General features: G+C 49.3%; 1 long non-coding RNA gene across 3 annotated transcripts; it reads left to right on the top strand.

Annotated features, from left to right (window-relative positions):
- Window positions 1-10641: 10641 nt before the first annotated feature.
- Window positions 10642-22129, top strand: LOC144301669 (uncharacterized). 3 transcript variants are annotated; one of them, XR_013368409.1, is made up of 4 exons: window positions 10642-10801; window positions 19038-19103; window positions 19816-20153; window positions 20396-22129. It is a non-coding gene; the product is annotated as an uncharacterized LOC144301669 (long non-coding RNA). The 3 variants fall into 3 exon arrangements; XR_013368411.1 differs by having other exon boundaries at window positions 20519-22129; XR_013368410.1 differs by lacking the exons at window positions 19038-19103; window positions 19816-20153; window positions 20396-22129 and adding an exon at window positions 14342-14527.
- Window positions 22130-23824: the final 1695 nt, after the last annotated feature.

Here is a 23824-nt window from a genome sequence, read left to right on the forward strand (position 1 = left end):
CCCTCACTGGATCCAGCTTCTTGGCCAGGGCCCAATGCTCTAACCTTTCTTCCCATTCTCTGCAGATGTGAAGCTCTAGGGGCACCTGGGAGGCTCAGTGGTTGAGCATCTGCCTTTGGCTCAGGTCATGATCCCGGGGTCCTGGGATCGAGTCCCACATCGGGCTCCCCGCAGGGAGACTGCTTCTCCCTCTGCCTGTGTCTCTGACTCTCTCTGTGAGTCTCTCATGAATAAATATATAAAATCTTAAAAAAAAAAAAAACCACTGAAGGTCTGAATCCTGAAACAGCCACTGAAACTCACGAATGTTCCTTCTCCCCAGAAGCAAGCCCCCAACCCCCCATCTCCGATGTTTCCTCCATTTTAACTGTCCTATTTTCCAGAATGATGGGTACCAGAAGGCCCCCTTGTCTGTCCAGGGCCTCTGAGCCATGTCCATGGTGGCCTTTTGACTCTCTGGCCTCTGCAGTGAGTCATTCTCCCCAGCCACTGCCACCCCGGTGGCCAGGAATCCCCTTCTGGTTTGCAGGCCATTGGCCAAACCACACGAAGGCCCTGCCTGCGAGCACTGAGAGGCACTTGTTGCATGGCTTCTGGGAGGGGGACAGAGGCTGCTGAGCACAGCCAGTGCCTGGGAGAAGACCCCGCCCCGTAGCCTGTGCCCTCCCCCTGCCTGGCGCTCAGCCCGAAAGCCAACCTGCTAACTTACTTTAAGGGTCAGACTCAACACGGCTCATAACTTTCTTCTGTGGCCCTGAAGTCATTTCCCCAGGCTGGCTCGGCTGTCTACACAGATGACTTGTTCATTAGCAAGGGTGAATAATGCCTAAACGCACTGCTGGATTTTTCCCACAAAGCCCTGCTGGGGTATGCATGACCGGAGTAATCTCACCTGCGGAGCTGGAATTAGGCAAGCACCTACAATGCCTGCAAGTGTCTTGAATCATACCTGGGAGTCATGACTGAACATCTCCTCCATGGCCAGTCTAGACAAACTGGGGTTGGGGGCGGGGGACCCATCACCAACCACACTTACAAAGGGTTTGATTTAACAGACGTTCTGTTCTCTCTGGATTACCCCAAGGAGGAAGGCAAAAGAATCAAAAAGGATCCACCTTCTCCACTCAAGACAGATTATTTTTTTCTACCTTCATAATGGAAAACATACCATTAAACTCACTTTATTGGGACGCCTGGGTGGCTCAGGGGTTGAGTGTCTGCCTTTGGCTCAGGGTGTGATCTCGGGGTCCTGGGATCGAGTTTCACATTAGACTCCCCGCAGGGAGCCTGCTTCTCCCTCTGCCTATGTCTCTGTCTCTGTCTCTCTCTCTCTCTCTCTGTCTGTCTCTCATGAATAAATAAATAAAAATCTTTTAAAAAAAAAACAAAGTAAAATCACTTTATTAATAAAATTCATCATCACAGACCTCAGTGTTGCCCTTACCAAATGCATCAGTGAGGGCCCTAGAAGAACACAGAACCAGTAGCATGTGTGTGTATGTGTGTGTGGAGAGAGAGACAGAGAGACAGAGACAGAGAGAGACAGAGACCGAGAGAGAGAGATGGGTGCATGTCCAGGAATTGGGGTGTATCAGTGTGGGTTCTAGCTGGCCAAGTCTGAAGTCTGTAGGGCAGCTGGCAACTCTCAGGCAGAGCAGGAGCCTCAGTCCACAGGTGAAATTTCTTCTTACTCGAGAAAACCCCAGATACGCTCCTATGACCTTGGAGTGGAGAGGCCCGGCCAGATTATGGAGGATAATCTCCTTTACTGAAAGTTAGCTGTTCAGTCAGCCTCACGTCTCCAAAATACCTCCACAGCCACACCTAGATTAGTGTTTAATTAAATAACTTCGTACTAGAGCCAGGCTCAGCTGGCACATAAAAATGATCATCGAACCATAAAATGCCTTTCCGTCTTTGGGTGAGGTAACTGGCACTACCACCTGCCAGGTGAATAATCTGGGACGCACACACACACGCACACACACACACACAGGGTGAGGAATCTGCTAGCTGGCCCAAGGTCACAGACACAAGCGGCTGAACTTGAAGACCCTCAGGAGTTGTGAGCCCAGGGCCAGACCTACAGAGAGGACTCACACCTCATCCAAGGGTCCTCAGGCCAAGGCCAAGTGTCGGCATCCCCATGGGGCAGGGATCCCAGCACTGCGATGCCCCTTCTCACTGTCCTCCAAGTCCTGATCGTGTCTGCTCAAAACCCCTCAGTGCTCGGCAGCACCCAAACTCCTTTGCATGAAGTGGGAGACCATTCATGGCTTGGTCCTGGCCTGCCTTTCCAGTCTCTTTTGCAACCAAAGTTGGTCCTTTTGATCTAGGTGGTGACACACCAGGGCGCATGCAGGACCCACACACTCCAGCTCGGCCTTTGCAAGGGCCGTTGGTTTTCCCTGAATCCCCTTCTGGCTTGACGTTCTGAAGCTCCTGCTTTCTCCTCAAAATCCATCTGGAGGACCACTATACCTGAGAAGCTCCCAGACTCTCTCTTTCCTCCAGGTCTTTTCACCCAACGGGAGCCCCCATTTGGGGTAGATTAAATAGGTGCCCCTCCTCTGTGGCCTACTAGCACTTTCTGCGTTCCTCTAGCCTTTCAGTTCTTCTCCAAGTATGATGTAATTATGCTTTTATAGTCAAAAAGCTGAGATAATGAGAAACGGGTTAGTTCCCTGTCTTTCAGTTTTTTGAGGACAGAAAAGGGGAAAATTGCAGCCAACTGAGCAAATCTGGCTGCCTACCTGTCTATGCAAATAAAGCTTTATTGGAACACAGCTGTGGTCATTCACATAAGTATTGTCCGTAACGGCTCTCATGCTATAAGGGCAGAGCTGATAACTGTCCAGATGATCAGCAAACCTTAAAAAATACCTACTATTTGGCCCCTACAGGAAAAGTTTGCCGATCGCTGCTATAAACTCATCAGCAGGAAAGCGCTTTTCCTCCTGCCCTCTCCACTCCCAGGAACACAGACACGCTCTTCAGCTCCAAAACTCCTTGAACCCCGGAGGTCAACAATACTTGTGGGGCTTCAAGAACTTCCAGGGAAGACCTCCCCAACCCTGGCCTTTGTCAGAAGGAGGCTGCCCAAGAAGGAGAAATGCTTCATGGGGAAGAACCTGGAGGAGGAGTGTCAGATTGGGGGCCAATCCCAAAGTTTCTTAAAGTCAATGCAAATATGGCTCAGTGTTGGCTCAGTCCTTATTGACTTGTTGCCCTCAATAAAACTCCAGGGGAAAGACTCCATAGAATCTGTGAAGAAGATTGAGGTTCTGGAAATAGAACATCAGGTATTTGCTCCTCAAGGAAGAGATCAGCCCATGGAAGATGGGAGAGAAAAATATCAAAATTCCTTCTTCCCCTCCCATCTTCAGATGGGAGGCCCTGAAGCTGGCTGTGTCTTTGTAGCCAGATGCTTCAAGAGCAAGTTGGCCACAAAGCCAGTGACAGTAGCCAGGATCCAAACAAAGCCATTCAGATGCCATTTCTCCCACTGGAAGGTGCTCTGCATCCCAGATTCGTAAATAGCTTTAGTAATTTCAAGTCAGAACAAGAGCCTCAGGGCTAACTTTCACTTGGATGCTACACTGACATAATTGCAGCCGTTGCAAATTTTCTGAAGTCCAAGGTGTGGGACAGAGTCACATTCGTGGCAGGCAGGTCTTAGAGAGGTCAGCCACCCCACAGGCTTTGAGACTGGTCAATCAATACTTCCATTAAGAGATGGTCAACATCCTTATTGGTCTGCCCTTTTGGCAACTGGCATGAAATAGTTGCGTACTATGGGAGAAATCTCACTCATCTGCAATATCCACTCTCCTGGAAGGTGGCACAGCCCATCTTCCAGCCAATCCAAGAGAACTGCCCTAGGATTTCAAATTATTTGTAGAGCCATGTGGCCATTTATCATGTTGCTGCCATCCCGTCTGAAGCTCCACACAAGGACACCTGGCAAAATCACACGCTGTTCAAGGAAAAGAAAAAATAGTCCATCTCGCCCTCCCCAAAGGAAACCAGAAACCACACTTGTTTTTCCAAGACTCTCATACCAGAGGCTGACAAGGCACCCAGAGAGATTTCTCATCAAATGATTCAAGACAATGACAATTTCCAACACGATCAGAATTGCAACTGCAAAAATAGCTGCTCTGCTATTCAGAAACTTTCTAATTGCCTTGGCTGATCTCTAACCTTGCTTCCAGTAATATTATTATTATTATTATTACTATTACTATTATTAGAGGCTTTTTTTTTTTTTTTAGAAAACATCTCAGTATGTTTTCAACAGTTGTCATGGAGAGTTGGCACCGCAGAGGCTCGTGTCCTCGAGACAAACACACCAAAAGGGAAAAAAAGGAAAGAAAGAAAGAAAGAAAGAAAGAAGAAAGAAAGAAAGAAAGAAAGAAAGAAAGAAAGAAAGAAAGAAAGAAAGAAAGAAAGAAAGAAAGACTTTGCAGGAGAAAAAGAAAGGGAGACAAAAATACCAGGAAATGATCTATAAATTCATTTCTCTCCCTGGCACCCATTTGTATCCTCACCATCTGCCATCACCTACAAATTATTGGCTTTTATTACCCTGTTATGATTGCACATGACAGCAAATACAAAACTTTAACAAATTAATGAAACATAATTACCACAACTGATACATGATTGAACAACAGTTGCAAATAAAAGCTCTAGTGAGCAGGGAAAGGCACTGGAGAGCAGGTCTGCACGCAAGTGCGCGCAAGTGTTTGGAAACCTCTCTGCGTCGTCGAGACTGTCAGCTCAGAGGCGCGGGCTGATTACCAATATCAGGAGGCATTTCCTAATTTCCAAGCAGTTCTGCAGCAGATGACTGCTGAATAACCCACAAAGTCACCGGGCAAATTACGTCCAAGTTCCATAATGCTGAGTGTGTGAGGACAGTGTTTTGCATGTTCCACAAACGTATATACACACAAGACCCTAAACACTGTGCCTTTCAGCCATAAGGACCATATACGTATTTGGAGTCAGGCGATTAACGTGCAGGATACAAAGGTACAGTGGACAGAACTGCTCCACGCGGCCTTGCAGCTAGAAAAGAGATGTGATCGATGCATTGAGACTCGGCGATCGAAATCACTGGAATTGCCATTCAGGAGCTGTGAGAAAGTGCATAATTCCAAAAGTCATTCGTTCTTCCGAGTGCAATGTTGCATTCCTAAGAGAAAACAAAAGATCAGAAGAGAAAAATCAGCTTTTGGTTTCATCCGGCCCAGGGCACCTGTGTGCTGATTTTAGGCTCTCCCCTTCCCCACTTGTCCCCACACCCTTTGGTACACATCGAAGACTCTCAATAACACGGATGGAGGAGCCACCACACTCCTTCTGGCTCCTTCCAGCCTAGCCTGGAAATCTCTTCAGAGATTATCCAATCTCTGCCATGGCCACCCATAAACACTCCTTGGCCCACTGTGCTCACCCTACAAACAACACTTCAGGAGTGCGTCCTAACCTTAGCAGCCCTGGCCAGTTCCCACCAGGAGGGGTGCGTTCCTGGTGAGCCCCCTCTCCCCTTGCCCAGCACATTGGCTTCCTCCTGCTACTGTAACAAGTAACCACAAACGTAGTGGCTTTAAACCACAAAAAAAAAAAAAAAAAATGTATTCTCTTACAGTTCTGAAGTTCTGGGTTTCTCTGCGTCTTGGGCACCCAGCTGGACCACCTCTCCAGGCTCCCTCGCAGACAGGTGGACATGTGACTGCTGCGGCCCATGGAATGTGGAAAGAAGGAATATGTGCCACTTCCTCGTCTGGCCCCTAAGACTTCTGTGCAATCCTGCATATGCTCCCTTCCCACATCTGCTGGCTGAATGAAAAGGATGTTATGGTCCTCGAGAAGGGCCTCGGCCAGACCTCGAAGCATGCCGTGGAGCAAACTTCCTCCCCACCAGACTTCCACCACCCGTCAGACTTTACACGAGTAAGGAATAAATTCTATTGCATTAAGCCACTAAAATATTGAGGTCATCAGTTACAGAGGGTAGCCCATGGTGACTAATTCAGACAGTTTCTGTATACGGATCTCCGGATTATCTCACACTCACATGCGCACACACACACACAAATATACAGACACATGTAGAGCAGTGACACACAGCTGTGCGGAGAGAAATGCCAGGACACAGTGGCCCTGCCCTGTCACACTAAATCTTCTCTTCCCCACCCCAAATCGTGCAGGCTCCTCGAATTCAGAGAAATGCCCCAGATTTGTGTATTATAATTGCTGTTATTTTTAGCAAATGGCATGTCATAAAGTCATATAAATTTTACGTGACCACTTCCGCTTGTGGAAAAATACGTAGAAGGCTGCTTGGTTCAGAAGGAGACTCAGGTCACCAACAAGGAAGACACTGGTAGTCCAATCCTCCCGGTGACACCGAGAATTCAGTGTCCCTGAGCTTTGTCGGCGGAGTTTGTGCAACCAGAGCTCCTGGCACTTCCTTTGTGGATCAGATGGTCTCCTTGTTGGAGCTGCTGGGAGACCCAGCTAAGGACCAAGCAGTCAGCACCTCAGTTCCAAACGAAGACACTGAGCTGCTGTGGTGTTTGTTTAAACCAAGCCCCACACTTAAAATCGTCCAACCCAGACACCCCTTTATGCAGGTAAGAGGTAGACCAGATGCATGGCGTTTAGTCCAGACTCCCTTTTTGCTGTTTCTGACTCAGGGAACAGTTCTAACTGGGGAATGTGACAGATGCGATGGGTCAGATGCCCACTGCACATAGCGCATGAGGACCCGTGCTCGGCACCCAGAAGGGCGCTGGGTGGGAAGAGCCTCAGGCCCTGCCCGTGTGCCTGGTAACGGGGACCACGCTTCCCGTTCCTTGGCCTCAAGAGCATTTCTCAAACACCCTCTCCTTATCCACCCGCCACAGCACTGTGAGGTAGGAGGGCTTGCTGCCCCATTTTACAGATGAGGAAAGTAAGGTTTAGAAAGCACGAAGGAGCTGCTGAGGTCAGCTCATCATCCACGGCGGGGCTGAGGTCCAAATGCAGCTCAGTGCTCTGCCCACGTCACTAGGCAAATACAGAAACTTGATCACAATCCATCCAAGTTACGTTCAGTCAATAATGGGTAATACCGAGACTTTGAGAACCAAACTCACTACATTGCAACCAACCAACACAATCCAACCTAGAGGTAAGGCAGTTATCCAGGTATTTTACACACAGACACACACACACACACACACACACACAGGCCCCTCGCCCCCACCTCTTGAGTCTTCTGGAAACTTGTCCCCACTCTTCTTTTTGTGGGGCTCGTGTTTGCAGCCCCTCTCGGCAAATACCATGGGAGTAAGTCACTGGGTGACGGTTTCCTCAGGGAAGAAATGACCTGCAGGATGACCCACAGCTGGAATTACCTGTTGACGCATGCCTGTTTATTCATGCGGTGACACCCCTTCTTGGGATTCTGACTCCCCCTCCAAGCACGCTCTGACTTGCAGACTTGCTGAAAGACCTTGATGATGACCATGAAGGGCCATCTGCGGAGCCTGGCACCTTTCCTGTAGGGGACCCCCAGCCGCTCCTCATCCAGCGGGCATGGAGCAGACTGAAGCCCGTGCCCACCACAGTAGAGGGGTTGCCAGGATCCAAGCCCAGAACCTGCCACACTGTCTGCATGGGTTGTCCTCCTGGGGGGTGCAGAGCAGGGCCAGAAAGTTCTCAAGGGACAGCCAAGGAATTAGCAGGAGGGACGTAGAGCCGCAGGTGGCCTCTGTGCACAGCCCAGGCTCAGAGGGACCCCTTCAGCTACAGCCTTCCAACTCTCTCTGCATGGCCACCTGCTGTGCACCCTAATCCGCAGGCCCAATTCCACATTCCGCCAACAAGGTTGAAGAACCTCTGATATTTTTGCACCAACAGTTTGGGCTTCCACACTAGGAAGCTTGTAGTCACCGTGCCCTGGTTAATAACCCCGCCTGCAAGCTGAAATGCATCTCCGGGGGAAGTAGAGAAAATCACTAGCTTGCAGAGCGCCGGAACCAGACTAAGACATGTTGAGTAGTAGAGGCATCTTTCAACCTGTTTGGGGACTGTCCCATGGTTCAGGCAGCAGGGTCTAAGGTGCCCAGCTGGCGGCCAAGTGCAGGCTGCCCAATCCTCATCCCAGAACACAGGAGAGGGAGGTTCTGGACAAGAGCAGGTGCTGCTGGTGCAAGTGCTGCTCAGATTTTCCAAACCAGGCATCCCGTCTGACCTTCTGGACACTTCTATCTGTCCCTCACATGGATACACTGGTGACAGTTTGTCTGCCCTGGTGGGGCTGCAATCAAATGAGGAGACACCAGGAGGGTGCCACTCCCTCTTGGGTCATTTAACTCAGTCGTGTAACTCAGCTTCCTAATGACCATGAACCTCAGGAAGGCCAAGACAGTGTTGTCCACATTTTAGAAGTTCCTAGAACCTTGCATCTCCAGGCACAGGGTTGTCTTGACCCCACCCTCTCTGATCAGGGGCAGACTGCCAGGCTGTGAGGGAGCTGTCACCATGGGTTTCCAAGCACAATTACCCATGACCTCACCCTGGGCCACCCCAAGGCAGCTACAGGCTGACAGTCACCCAGGGTAGGCCCAGTATGAGCCTCTTGACCCCCAAGCAAGCCAACAGGGAGAAGTCCCCCAGAGAGGCACCAGCTCCAGCATGAGTGAAGCTGGCCAGGTCTTTGTCCACAGGGTCACAGCCACTCCATCCATCACCCCCTGGGTCTCGTCCTGCCCGCAGGGTGAACAGGTGCGCAGAGAACATAGCAACAACCGTGGAGCTACCAGCTTCGGGGGCAGCAAGACTACTGGGGCCTTGGGAGGTGTCGTTGGACACAATGACCTTGCTATCCCCGAGGCCTCACTGTCTTTCTCCTCCCCTGAAGTCCTGGGCAGCAGCCCCCACAGCTGGGGTCCTCCGAGTCTACTCCCTGGGTGCCCTGGGCTGCCTGTCCCCATTTCCTGGGCACCACCCTTTGCAGTTAGCTCATCCTGGTCTAAGTCAGCCCTCCCTCCTTCACCTTCTGAATACCTTGGTACATTTGCACAACCCTGGACCTTCACTCACCAGACACTGTGCTTAGAGGGCAGTTTGGCTGCCTGGCAATTGCTGGAGCTCAGTTGTGCTCTGAGCCCCAGCCCACTTCTCTCTCTCTCTCTCTCTCTCTCTCTCCTGCATTCCTGTACCCCCCCCACCCCCCGCACCAGCCACAATGGAAGCAGGGTCAGCCAGAACGCCTTAGGGGCATAGGAAAAGCTGGTTCAAGGATTCCCTCCCCCTCCAGGCTTCAGGAATGAACCTCATGAGCACCTTGGTGGCACTCGGCCCCCACCCTCTGAGTGGTCTGCTCAACACTAACCAAGAGCCAGAAGGTGTAAGTAATGTCCGGAGATGGAAAAGAACTGTGGGAGCAGCAAGGAGGCAGTGGGCACTGAGAGCACCAAAGAAAGGCTTCGGAAGGCAAAAGCCTGCTTCTGGCTTCTGCCTCACACCATCTACCTTAAAATATTGTGCAGATGAAAAAAAATATATTGTGCAGATGTATCCAGAGTGGAGAAGCACGGACATAAGGACTGGTGCTGAGTGGTAAATCCTCCCCTGTGGAGCTGAGAATAAAAGATGGATATAATGATAAAAGCCTGGTGTGCGATGGCGTTACACTCTGACAGGGAGATGCAGGACAGCTCTAACAAGTGGTGCAATGATGGGAGGTGTGTATAAGGTAGACTAAGCTTTCTGATTGTTACCTCAAGTCCAATGATGGAAATAGGAAGGAAATTGAAAAAATAGTAGAAAGAAGAGGTTAATCGCAGATTTCAATATTGCTCATTTTAAGGAGTCCTCAGACTAGAGGCAAAAATAGAATGGGAGACTCCAGATATTATATGCAGGCATGAGCAAAAAGGTAGCTGTCAGCACAAAACCATAAGTTTTCAATGGTAGACTGAAGATGGCCCCATAGTCTTTGACATTCCTTATGTGAAGAGGTGGACTCTGGCTTTCATCTTTTTATAGAAGTTTTTTTTATTTTTATTTATTTATGATAGTCACACACACACACAGAGAGAGAGAGAGGCAGAGACATAGGCAGAGGGAGAAGCAGGCTCCATGCACCGGGAGCCCAACATGGGATTCGATCCCGGGTCTCCAGGATCGCGCCCTGGGCCAAAGGCAGGTGCCAAACCACTGCGCCACCCAGGGATCCCTGGCTTTCATCTTCTTAAACCAAGGCTGGCCTGAGAGAACTGCCTCACCCACAGAATGTGATGGAAATGACATCCTGAGACTTCTGCAACATCCAAGAAGCCTCTGGGAGCATGCTCTCAGGAGCCCGGAGCTACCATGTAGGATGTCCAGCCAGCCTGAGGATGCTTTTCTCAGGAGCCCCAGCTGAGCCCATGCTTCCAGCATCCACTTCAGGCCACCAGACTTGAGAATGAAGCCCCCTAGAGCCCTCTAGACTGACACACCCACCAGCGGAATACCACTGAGGGACCTCTGTCCTTGCCTTCTGGAACAGAGGAGTCATCCAGCCACGCCCTGCCCAACCATATGACATAAAATAATGTATCAGTATGAGTTCACAATATGTCTTATCTTTAAGAAACTACATGCTGCTCACTGAGAAGGCCTAGAAACAGTCATCAAACCTAGCACTGAGCACCCACAGTACTGTACTGTGGTCTCTAAATACCATTTCCCATGTAAAAAGTCCAAGGGCTCCTTGTTTGAATGGCTGATCCCAGGTCAGAGCAGGAAAGCACTCAAGGTAAATGTAAAACTTACCATCCAGAAAATAAGGAAGCTACCAAAAATTTCTAGGAACACGTCGAAAGAAATCAGGAGTCAATCTTAAAGAATAATGTGAGCATTAAATTAAATCTCTAAGTTCATAATAATATCAAAAAGCTCATTGGTCACGATTGGAGGATGGTATTGAACACATCACTACTTTGAAAATTGGCAAAGAAAATGAATCTGGCCTTTATTGTCCTTTGCCTCCACAATGGAAACTGCAGAGTAATAAAAGAATTGATGAGAAAAAGAATTAACAATTAATAAACAGAGGAAAAAATGATCTACTGATACCATCTTAAAACTCCTAGTGAATTAATGGATCTGGGCAATAATAATCACAAGAAAATAGAAAATCTGACATGAAGTGTATCCTGGTGAAGGACCAACAACATCTATATAGTTGTGTTAACACTCCCAAAAACCAAGTCGAATCTGACCAAACCTCTGCATCTAAGCATTAATGGATAGAAAAAGGACTAAAGAGACATGTTAGACAAAATCATGGGGATTCCATCAAACTCTAGAAAATTACAGGGTAAATGTGTTGGTCTCTTCAATAAATAAATTACAACAGAATAAGAGAGAGACACACAGACCAATCTCAATGAACTAACTTGGTTGAGTGCCCACTTTGACTAAATTGTTAAAAAACACACAAAATTCACAAGACAATCAAGGAAATGTAAACATTGGCTATTTAGTAATACCTAAAAATTATTGTTCTTAGATGAGATTATATTGTGGCTTTATTAGAATTATTTGTTTTTAAGGCTTTCATCTTTTCCTTATCTGTCAGATACGTACTGAAGTATTTAGAGATAAAATTATATAATTCCTGGAATGTGCTTCTAAATAATTTGGGTTGGGGGTCTGGGGGGTGATGTTAGAGGCTTCGGAACAAGAGTGGCCAGATACTGAGAGTTGTCCCATGCTTCAAGCTCATGATAAACTGCTCTAACTTGGTACATGGTTTTAAATTTCCATAATAAGAGTTTTTAATTTTTTAAAGATTTATTTATTTATTTCAAAGAGAGAGAGAGCAATAGCAGGAGGGGTAGAGGGAGAGGGAGAGAGAAACTCAAGTAGACTCCATGCTGAGCACAGGGCTTGACCCAGGGCTCCAGTCATGACCCTGAGATCACGACCTGAGCTGAAACTAAAAGTCAGGTGCTTTAACCAACTGTGCCCCCCCAGGTGCCCCCATAATAAAAGTTTTTAAACCGTGCTTACAAATAATTTTCAGTTATACAAATCAGTATGTTCTCTACCAAAACATTCCACAGTGACTATGTTGGTTGGTGGGGTTGTTACAGTAAATTTCATCCCTTACTCTACACTCTAATTTCCCAGCTTTCTCCAAGGGCATGGGTAAGTTAGATAATGAGGGGAAATAGCTATTTACTTTAATTTTTAAGAGTAGATGAACTCTGAGCCATTTGAAGTTAACGCTCTTCAGTCTTCAGCCATGTGTGGGTACCATTCTCTCAGGAAGGGCGAATGCATCCCATGGTGCATTAAAAGTCTGTGTCTGGTGAGAGATGGTGAGCGTATCACGCAACGTTTTACATAAGGCACCGTATCACAGAATCAAGGATATATTTGTGCATCCAGAATTCCATTCCGTGTTACCAGAGAAATAAAAGAATCCAATCGTTTCACATGTTTGACTACCTGCAAGTGCCCTAAAGAACAGAGCCTATAAAAACTATTAGGTAATTAGTAAATAATTATTATTAGAAAGTTCTAGAAACTTTTATCCCAGAGTTGACTTGGACGTTTTACCTCTTGTTTTAGTGAAAGATAGCAATCCAGAGGAGTCCACATCCTCTGTGCCTGTGTCCAGGGAAAATCAGACCTCTGGCCCTTGCCGTATGGGTGGGCCAAGCCCGGCGGCACTGCCTCTGGCAATCCTTTTCTCGAAGACCCTGAGTTGTGCTGCGTTGTACAAGCAAGGAATTTGTTTCCCAGTGGAGTTTTTGTGCCGCTGCCTTCTTAGGAACCTTCTTAAAGAGGCATGTAAAAGGAATGTTGATCGAGATCGGAGCAAGGGTGTACATCACCCACCAGCCTAGAAATCTCCAGAAGCGCTCAAAATGTGAATGTAGCTACCAGCAGGTTTTTTCCACTCCCATTGAGTCATGTATAACCTGTGATGATAGGGCTAAATATCTTTCTCCATAATCTCTTGGGTTTCTTTGTGGTTTTATTTTATTTTTCCTCTTTTTAAAAAGATTTATTTATTCATTTAAGAGAGAGAGAGAGTGTGTGAGCAGGGGTGATGGGCAGGGGAAGGAGAGAGAGAATCCTCAAGCAGACTCCCCACTGAGCACAGAGCCCAGTGAGGGGCTCAGTCTCAGGACCCTGAGATCATGACCTGAGTCCAAATCAAGAGTCAGATGCTTAACCTACTGAGCCACCCAGATACCCCTCCTCTTTTTGTCTCTATATTGCCTATGGATGATTTGACCTCTCTGGCTAAATCTCACCTTGGGAATTTCTTGGATTTCCTGCTCAGAGATCATCACCCCAACATCTCCATATCTCTTCTGCACACATGTGTTATTCCCAGAAGCTATACTTCATTCCTTCCCTCCCGGGAGCCTCTCAAATGTCTTCTCCAATGTCAACAAACCACCCTCTAGGGCTGTCAATTGCATTTTATGGATGGGAAAATAGAAATGCCAAGAGGCTAAAGTGACTTGCCACCAAGGAAGTAGGCTCCAAAGTTTTTTTGCCTTTGCCACTGGAGTCCCAGCTGGCTCCCCTTAGCCAGAGGCACGGGGATAAAATGAATGCCCACACTCACATGCAAGCCTAGCATGTTCCCTTCTGGCATCTGAGGAGGCCTCCTATTTACGCACTCAATCCCCTCAAACAGGAGACTGTGGCAACTCCCCTCCAAGCTTCACGTCCCAACCACAGGCATGTCTTGCTGTGACCACATCTACCCCGGGATCAGCAGGGGAATGAATCGAAGTCACAGCACTGAGGCAAGCTAGCCAATAAATTTCACAAGATGGAGTTGCAATTTATACGGATCCTCTAAATGGGAATCTAAACTGCAGGAAGAGTATTATTCTCCAGAAAGTAGGAGAAAAGCTTGGATGACCCACCCACCCCCTGACTTCACCCAGATACGACAAAAAAGCTGGCTCCTCTGACCTACGACACAAGCACAGTTTTTTATATGACAGTGAACACTGTCCCTCCTGCCTCAGGGCTAAGAGCAATCAACTGTCCATTGCTGAGCGTCCTGAACCAAAGCAGGGCCTTCCAAAGCCCCAATTTCTAGAGGAAGGAATTGAACGTTTCTTTTCTCTTTTGCTGTGTGCAGCAATTCAGGGCACCACCCCCAGAGAGATGGGAGCAGTTGCACACTCCATGTGCAGGGCAGCAGGATCAGCAGGGACCCCAAGCCCAGGGCAACGAGAAGCTAGGGGACAGGAGAGCAGCTGCAGGTCTGCGGTCAAGCCACAGGGAAAGAGATACCTTCTCATTTCTCTCTGTGCAGAAGGCTCCTGCCCCAAGGGTCTGAAGAGGTGAAGTCTGCAACAGAGCTGCTCAAACTGCAATGAGCCAACATGCGTGGGAGTCATCCGGTTAAAATACAGATGCTGATTCAGCAGGTCCAGGCCGGTGGGGAGTGAGACTCTGCATGTTGGCAAATTGAATTCCAATAAAAAAATTTTTTTAAATTTGCTGAGATTAATAAATTTTCTCAATTAATAAACATGCCAAGGTTAATCAAAAAAATGAATATATGGTGATATAACCATATCTGGCAGATATAATAAATAAGCTATATTATTAAAATTAACTTCATTACATCACTACAATATTTTAGGTAACGAGAGGTCTCACATTACATTTCTCTCGGACGGCACTGATCTATAGGATTCCCCCAAGCTTCAAAGTCATAATGTTTGTAAGTATTCTTTTTTTTTTTTTTTTTTTTTTTTTTAAGTAGGCTTCACGCCCAGCGCAGAGCCCAATGCAGGGCTCAATCTCAACAACCGTGAGATCAAAACCTGAGCCAAGATCAAGAGCTGGACACTTAACCAGCTGAGCCACCTACGAGCCTCTTTTGTAAATATTCCTTTCTTTTAAGATTCTATTTATTTATTTATTTATTTATTTGAGAGAGAGACAGAGAGAGAAAACGAGCACGGGAGGTGGGGCAGAGGAAGAGGAAGAGAGGGACTCTCAGGCAGACTCTCTACTGAGTGCAGAGCCTGATGCAAGGCTTCATCTCACCACCATGAGATCATGACTGAACCAAAACCAAGAGTCGGATGCTCAACTGACTGAGCCACCCAGGTGCCCCTGTAAGTATTCTTAAAAGCCATTTTATATCTGTTTGTCCCTTCGAAAATTCACACAACTTTTCAGCCTGCCAAAATGGGCTTGGCGTCCCACCTCTTCTCACTGGAAAGCAGAAGAAAAAGGACTAATGGAAACCAGATATTTATCTGCTACAAATTGTCCTTCACCCTAGCCAGGGCTTCCTTTGACTATTTTCACAGTGACCTTTGGTTTAATACAACCGACCCAGACATCAGAAGTCTATGCTTGTTAAAATGATCATCACGTCTATTCAACAAAGGATTATCGCCCTTGTTTCTGATAAAAGCAGCTAATGTGATGAGAGTCCCAGGCTGACTTTGCTTTACCAACGTGATGTGTGGTCAATACCTCTTTGGCAATGATGGCACTGTCTTCCGTCCCTTTCAGCGAGAAATGTCTTTCTCGTTAGCCAACGTTTTTGAAATAGAAAGGTTGTTTGTTTTAGGCTTCAAGACCGAGGCAAACATTTGTTATAAGGCTCCAAAGGATTTTGCAAACAGTTTCCACCCATGATTTCCAAAGCTTGTGTAACATTCTGTGCAAAATGCGTGGGCTGCTTCCATGAAGCAAGCATTTCCAGAAATGTTTACTTTGCAGAAGTAAGCGTGCATGTTGGCCATCCCATGTGAAAACTTCCCCAAGTCCGCACAACCGCTGGAGCGTTGAGCAGATGCACACTTGCCCCTCTATCGACAGCTCCCGCCCTCTCTGTGCCTGTTGTCTGATGAGCTGTGTTTCTATCACTTGACACCTCTGGATTTACCGCGGCTGATTGTTCACAGGCCAGGTAGAAAGGTTCTCCAGGCCTCTGAATACAAGTTTAAGAACAGAAAGGCCCTCGATGGTCCTGGGACCGTGTTATGGGTTGAATTGTGTTCCCAAAAAAAAGATATGCTGAAGTCCTAAGACCTATACTGTAGGCTGGATATGCACACCCCCCCCCCCAAATTCACATATTGAAGCCCTGATACCAAATGTGATGGTACTAGAAGGTCGAGTCTTTGGGAGGTGATTAGGTCAGGAGGGAGGAACCCTCTTGAAGGGATTACTGCCCTTATAAGAAGATACCCCAGGGATCCCTGAGTGGCTCAGTGGGTTTAGCGCCCGCCTTCCACCCAGGGCGTGATCCTGGAGTCCGGGGATCGAGTCCCACGTCAGGCTCCCTGCATGGAGCCTGCTTCTCCCTCTGCCTGTGTCTCTGCCTCTCTTGCTCTCTCTCTCTCTCTGTGTCTCTCGTGAATAAATAAATAAAATCTATAAAAAAAAAAAAAAAAAAAGAAGAAGAAGAAGAAGAAGATACCCCAGAAAGCTCCTCACTCCTTCTGCCCTGTGAGGACACGGCAACAGGCACCATCTATGAACCAGAAAGTGGATTCTCACCAAACACCTTACCTGCCACACCTTAATCTCAGACTTCCCAGCCTCCAGGACAGTGAGAAATAATTTCCATTGTTTATAAGCCACCCAGTCTGTGGTGTTCCATTAAATCAGCCCAAATGGACTAAGACACCATGATATCTCAGAATGTTTCCTGATTTGGAAATGGGGTCTTTCCAGAAGCAGGCAAGGCAAGGTGAGGTCATTAGGTGAGACCCCAATCTAATATGACCAGTGTCCTCATAAAAAGGGGTAATTGGGACATAGACCCGCAGAAAAGGAAGAACAACATGAGGAGAAGAAGAGAGGATGCTGTGTGAAAATTCGACTTGCACCTTCCCCGAGTCACAGAATGTCAGAGGCCCTCGGAAGTGGGGAGAGGGGCCTGGAATGCATCCTTCCCAGCATCTTCATCGAGGGCACAGCCATGGCTTCCCCGAAACTGAGACAGAACACACTTCTCTCATCCTAGGCCACCCCGGTTGTGGGACTTCGTTACAGCGGCCAGAGGAAGGTACTACAGACCCGCAGCCTAACAGCTCCCGTAGTTGGTTTACTCACCATCACTCAGACCCGTCAGCCCACCTGGGTCTCCAGATCCACATCAGTGGTTTGGAAGCTACCACCCTAAAGTCCCAGTGTCTTAAGAATGCACTGGAGACAGAGTTTGCCAGATTTAACAAATAAAAATACAAGATAACCAACAAAAACCTGAATTTCAGCAAAGTAACCAATGATTTCTTAGCATAAGTATGTCCCAAGCAATATTCGGGACATACTTATACCAAGAATTATTTGCTGTCTATCTGAAATTCAGCTTACGTGGGTGTCCTATATCATATGTGGCAACCCTAGATAGAGAGCATCTTTGGACTATTTTATTTTGTTGTTGTTGTTTTTGTTTTTTTATCTTTGGACTATTTTAAAGGCCCTGGAAAAGATACGTCCTTAGCACCACAAGGAAGGCGGGGAGAACTGCATGGGGCTAGGCCAGATAACAGGGTCACTATCTGGCATCAGATCACCGATGCTCACATGGTGAATGGCAGAAATCTGGTTGCCCTGGTAGAAAGCTCAATTCTGACATTTCCTAAGTGGGTAAAATAGTTCTGTTGTTGCAATGTATCCAATACCTGTATAGTCATCCAAAATGTAGAGTCAAGGGGCACCCGGGGGGCTCAGCGGCTGAGCATCTGCCTTTGGCTCAGGGCATGATCCCAGGGTCCGGGATCGAGGCCCACACCACCACACCAGGTTTCCTGCAGGGAGCCTGCTTCTCCCTCTGCCTGTGTCTCTGCTTCTCTCTGTGTGTATCTCATGAATAAATACATAAAATCTTAAAAAAAAAAAAATGCAGAGTCAAAAAAAAAACGTAGAGTCCATTTAAATCCATGTGGATGACTGGTTGTCCGGCCTGAAACGAGAATAACCATCTTGGACTGTTTAGAGCAGATAGGACCGGCTTCCCGGGCCGATGGCCCACGCGGCCACACAGAGCCCCGTGCACAGAAGGGCCCTGTGTTTGGTTCAAAAGCGTGCTGTTGCCGTACTGGAATTCTGAATAATGTTTGAGCCGGGGCCCTGCGTTTTTATTTTGCTTGGGCCCCCCTGGGTACCTAGCCAGTCCTGAGGACGGACACTCCTGAAGAGGGGTAAGCAGGCTACGCAAAATGCTCTCCTCTCTAAAACCTGCAAGACACCCCCCCCCCCCGCCCCCGGTCTGTTCCTGGCTGAACTCACTTCCAAGCCAAGTGAGCCCTTTCGCCCCTGGCATCTCTTCTCAGCCCCTTGCTGGTGTTTCCAGTGCTGCTTTGATTTCCTCAGTGTCTGGCTGGTTCAAAGGATTAGAGTAGATCCTGTGGGTGCTGGGAGAGCTGCGGTCTGGATCCTGAGAGCGTCAGTGGAGAACCCACTACTTTGGCTCCGCGGAACTGTGGTTTTTATTTTTTTTTTTAAATAATAAATTTAATTTTTATTGGTGTTCAATTTGCCAACATACAGAATAACACCCAGTGCTCATCCCGTCACGTGGTTCTCCTGGCAAGTGGAAGGCTGGGTGGAGGTCTCCCTGACTCCCCCCTGAACCAGCGGCCCCAGGGCCGACTTCCCACCAGGAGCTGATTCCCACGTCCCTGCCATTGGCTGCACTTGTTCCTCTGTCCTGCCCTTCCCACACAGACTTTAGTTTCTCTCTCCCTCTGAGCATTTCTCTCTAAATGTCCCTGGCTCGTGTCTGACACACCCCTTCCCTTGTCCTCTCCGTGTGACTCACCCTTCCATGATCCTACCAACCCCGGGGCCAAACTACTTGTCGCTTGGGTCACTCTCCAAGGAAAAAGGCACAAAAGATGACATTCGAGTTCATTCTGCTGTGCGGTGACGGCCCTTTTAAAAGGTCTGTCCAGGGCAGTAGAGCCAAAGGTTAGAGGGAGAGGATTTGGAAGTTGGTTTTCCAATTCATTCCATTTCTACATTAACCTCATCAGAAATTACGCAGAGAGTATCGGAAGAGGACAGGATTACGGCCCATAGATTCCGCCCTGTGACCTCGGGTAAGTCACTTAACCTCTCAGAATCCTGCCTTCCTCGTTTCTCAAACAAGAGTTAGACCTGATAATGCTCTCAGACGAGTCTATGGTCTGTGTCTTCGCCTCGTCACAACGGCCCGAGCTGTCCAGCCCCTGCTCCCCTGGTCTGTCTGCCGTCCCCGCTCCCGTGGCAATGGACAGGAGGCTCTCCAGAGAAATGCCCTCACTCCCTGACCCACAGTGTTTTTCTCTTGCCTTCACCATGTGAGTCCCTTGAGGGGAGTCCTACATTTGTTCGGAAAACATACTCCAAGGTCCCAGATTGGCCAAACGCCACAGGAAGCCAGAACTGCCTCCTAACTGAGCAGTGTGGGCTTGACCACGTCTCACGCTGGGGTCACCCTGGGATCACCCTGGGGTCACCCTGGGATCAGCCTGGGCCCCCAGCAGTACCAGCACATCAGCGTGCTCCTGGCCCTGGGAAGCTGGAGGGGAAACCAATCAGCCAACCAAAACACAAGAGAAAGTCCCAAAGTTTCCAGTGAGAAGAAAGGAACGTGTGGTTCTGGGGTCCTGGTGTATTCAATCCCCTCCCCAGTTGGGTAAGCTTTCACGGAAATGAGACGTCAGGAACACACTTCAAGGGCCCAGGGGGAAGCCCGTGAGCTCTGCGGATTTGTCCTGGAAGCTGGGAGGGCAGGATTCACCCAAGAGAGGCTCTTCCCTCTGTTTGCAGGCCGGGCACATGGAGGAGTGGAAACACCAGCACGTGGCAAGGGTCAGGGCCGGGAAGGTGGCCCCGGGGTGCAGAGGGGCCGGGACCGAGGACAGCCGGCCCTCGGGGAGGAGCCAAGACTCGGGGAGCACTGTGTCCACACCGCTCACCTGCACACACACACTGTGCTTCCCGCAGACACAAGCCCCCGAGTTTCTAGAAGGCAGGGACTCGGGCGGAGCTCCTTTTTTCTCAACACAGTACACAGGACTGGGCCCCCGACGGAAGCTGCCCTCCTGCCTGTGGTTGGAGGACTTCATTCACTGTCAGAAATATTTACCGAGGCCTACGTGAACCAGGTGAGGTGTGAGGCTGGGAACACAGTGGGGAGGAAGGGAGGGGGGAGGGAGGGGGAGGAGAGAGAGAGAGAGAGAGATGGTGAGGTGAGAAGAGAGGAGGAGGGGGAAGGAGGAGGGCGGAGGAGGGATGGGGGACGTAGGTGAGGGACAGGGACGTGCCGCACAGCTGTGGGAAGCCAGCCAGGCCATCCTGGTAGGTAAGCTCTCATTTGAGGGGTTTTATTTATTTTTTTTTATTTGAGGGGTTTTAATCAGGAGTCCACATTCTCCCAGAGAATCCAGGGGGTCCGGGAACTTGCACAGGAAGATAGAGATATTTTTATTTTCGCTGATCTCTACCTGAAAATCAGCACTTCTTGCGACAGCGAATGGACGCAAACGCCAGGGACAGACCCGGGACTCGGTCACGGATTAGAGATACACTCTGATGTGACCTTCGGTTTGTCCCAGCGATCTCAAAACCGCACCGATCGCCCGTGGCTACTTTGAAATTGTAGAATGGTCGTCAGAACTGCCGGGAGATCTTATTACAAAATGCATTAAAAAGAAGAACACACAGTTTTAAAATTGGTAAGCGGGTATCAAGGGAACTTGATTTACTCTGCAATCCAGAGTGTTTTCTTTGACGCGTTTAGAAATATTATCCTAAAAAAAAAAAAAAAAGAAAAGAAATATTATCCTAACAAGGGGGCCGAAGGCTTCACCAAAGAGGAAGGAATCCCAGCCCCAATCAGAACCTCAGTGACACCCTGGGGAAAGGCTGCTTTCAGGAAAGGGCCACTTCTTAGCTTTCAGAATCTTGGTTCACACTTGATAATAATTAAGCTGATTCAAAGCCTCTCTGCAGAGCAGCGATGGCTGGCTGCGTGTTTTATTCTCACATAACAGTTTGCAGAGAGTATGCGCCGCTCTAGAGCCCATAATGCAAGGCTGGCAAGTGAGTAATTTGCCATTTTATTTTATTTTATTTTAAAGATTTTATTTATTCATGAGAGACACAAAGGCAGAGACACAGGCAGAGGGAGAAGCAAGCTCCCCACGGGGTGCCCGATGCGGGACTCGATCCCGGGACCCTGGGGTGACGCCCTGAGCTGGAGGCAGACACTCAGCCACTGAGCCACCCGGGCGTCCCTATCGAGTAGAACTTACATCACATGAAATCCACCATTTTAAGCGTGTCATGGGTAAATTTTAGTGACTTTACCAAGTCATGCAGCCACAACCGTGACTCACTTTTAGAGCATCTCCATCACTGGGTTGTTGTTGTTGTTGTTGTTGTTTTTAAGATTTTATTTATTTATTCATGAGAGACACAGAGAGAGGCAGAGACACAGGCAGAGGGAGAAGCAGGCTCCATGCAGGGAGCCCGATGCGGGACTCGATCCCAGGACCCAGGGATCATGCCCAGAGCCAAAGGCAGATAGATGCTCAACCACTGAGCCACCCAGGTGTCCCCGTTTTATCATTTTTTTAAAACAAAGAAGCTGAAACTCAAAGAAATGTAGTCTCTGGCCCAGCGTCACTCAACCCATCCATGGGTGGTGACAAAGCCTCGCAGCTCGGCCTGCTGATCGGAGCCCTGGTGCCACCCGCCCTCCACGTGCCAGCCCGTGCACCTGCTGCTGCCGCACATGCACCTGTGCAGGGGGTGCGGGCCCCACACCCGGCCCGGCCCTCTCCTGCCCGCCGCCCTCCGCCCGCTGCTCGGTCTGCTCTTAGGTGCCTGGGACAGCACGCGATGAGGCTCATCAGGCCAAGTGTGCACTAGCTTATTGGCCTGGGAGCCCCGTGGTTTCTCAGGGCTCGGTGCTGTCTCCCCATCTTCTGTCCAGGGGCCCTCGGTGAGGCTGCCGGGGAAGCCGTGCAACAGCAAACAGCCTTCATGCAGGTAACAATGACGCGGGCACCCCGCCAGCCCCCCGCTTGCTTCAGGATATCTGTAAAATTACATGTAAAAGGTCAATAAACGTTTTCATTTCCTGACCCACTTCAGCCCTTCGAGTTCTGCTTCTCTAAGTGGGTTCCTCATAAAATCCAACACCTGGGGTGCGGGGAGCCCGCTCTGGCCCCTGTCACTGGGCAGGGCCAGGCCGGCACCCGGTGATGGGAAACCTCCCCGGGCAGGTGGGCAAGGGGCCCCGACTTCCCACGCACATCCTCTCACCTGTCCCTCGGTGGGGATCCGGGAGGATATGTCCCTCCCGTTTTGCAGATGTGGAGGCAGAGAGGTGCCACCTGAATGTGAGGGAGCCTGGTTGGCCCCTGCTCCCCTTCCTGAGCTCCCACCCCACACCCGCCCCCTGGTTCTGAGTAGGAGAGAGCACAGACCCCCCCACGTTCTGGATGAATCTGGATTCCCCTTCCTCTATGTGCTACTGTTGTGGTTGCCCTGAAATGGAGCCTCGGCAGCAGCAAAAGCTGCCCTTTGCCCCGTCCCTCTGCCCTCTCACCTCTTAAATCTCCTTCTGGTCTCTAGGACTTCTTCAGAGGAATCTTCCTAAGTACTAGTCACAGGGTCGCCAGTCCGGAATAAACTACAGGCTGTTTTTGCAAATTCCTGTGTTTTGCATACATCAGTCTCCTGAGTGTGTGGGACTGGGGGTGGGGGTCATGACTCAAGGAGACAACTTGCCATAAGCTTTGCTCAGAGCCGCTGGATAGTATCTCTGCCTTCTTGAGAGATTGAAGGTTAAGGATCCAAATCCCTGCAATCAGGCTAGCTGAGCCTCCTGGCAAGGAAACAGTCAACAGCAGCTAAATTTGGGGGGATGCAGGGGGACACTGTGAGGTCCAGGACCCGGGCCTGTTGAGCTTGAGCAAAGTGAAAATTTTCCTCCCTGGTGCTGGGACCTCACAGTTGAGAGTATTGAATGGAACGAGTGGCCTGCAAGGTGCCAAGCATAACATGATGGGCATTCAGGCACCTACTGGACCCACATTCGTGGCCACACTGTTGCTGCGGCAGGTCCTGGCAGTGGGAGACACCGGGGCTTGACAGCAGGGTGACAGACACTTCCTTCCTGGGAAGGCAGAGCTCCTACCCCACCCGCTCTCCCCATTTGGCCCAGGGTAAGAGTCATGGGGGTGTTTGTTCAAGATGCAGGTTAGGAACCCTGCCCCAGAGCCCCCGAATTCAGCTCTCCAGCTCCCCTGTGCATATGCCAGTGGCTCTCAAATATCAGAATCCCAGGGACGCCGCCCAAATATGTGCATTCACCCCAATACATGGCAGACTGACTAGATCAAAATCTCCCAAAACTAGGCCCGGGTGACTCTCAGGCATCCGGAGTTTGGGATCCCATGTTGGACAAGTGGTTCTCAAAGGGTGGTCCCCAGACAGGCAGCAAGAGCATCACTTGGAAGCTTGTTAGACACGCAGATTCTCAGGCCCCCACCCCAGACCTGTTGAATCAGGAACTCTGGGGGTGGGGCCCTGCCCTGCAGGTGACTCTGATGTAGCCGAAGGCAGACCTGCAAGGAGATTGTGAGCCTCCTGAGAGCATGGACTTACCCCAGCGCTGGCTGCAGCAGAGGGGAGCCGTCCTCTCTGGGGACGCTCCTAGGGAAGGCTGCCACCGTGAGCCAACAGAGCCTGCCTGTCGCTGCTATTACGAGAACCTTCTGCAGGCTCTGGTCTTGCTCCAAAGCTGCCCAAGAACCTGCCCAGAGCC

The sequence above is a fragment of the Canis aureus genome, chromosome 30, assembly GCF_053574225.1.
Source record: "Canis aureus isolate CA01 chromosome 30, VMU_Caureus_v.1.0, whole genome shotgun sequence".
In the NCBI taxonomy this organism is placed as follows: Eukaryota; Metazoa; Chordata; class Mammalia; order Carnivora; family Canidae; genus Canis; species Canis aureus.